The sequence below is a fragment of the Branchiostoma lanceolatum genome, chromosome 17 (assembly GCF_035083965.1).
Source record: "Branchiostoma lanceolatum isolate klBraLanc5 chromosome 17, klBraLanc5.hap2, whole genome shotgun sequence".
NCBI classification, from domain to species: Eukaryota; Metazoa; Chordata; class Leptocardii; order Amphioxiformes; family Branchiostomatidae; genus Branchiostoma; species Branchiostoma lanceolatum.
The window spans coordinates 17,761,541-17,761,853 of record NC_089738.1 but is presented as its reverse complement, the minus strand read 5'-3'; positions in this window follow the sequence as shown (position 1 = coordinate 17,761,853).

Sequence of the window (313 nt, the reverse complement as noted above, 5' to 3'; positions counted from 1 at the left end):
TGTGTTTTTATATTTATGTGTGACATAAGAGTAACTGAACAAAAGTCGGAATACTGAAACAGATTTATCAACTGATTTGTCAAAAGAGTATAAAGATTCTTCGTACTTAATTCACAATAAGCTTACAAAATTATGTGCCCTTTGATATATGGCGCAAGAGTACCTTATCAAAAGGTGTATAACTTGCATGTAAGTCTGTATAATACACATCCATAAAAGCCAAAAATGGTTAAAGATTTTATGATGTACAGTGTATGTAAATCTGTCACAAAAACATACCATACTCCTCTGAGACAAAGAAAAATGTATCTGT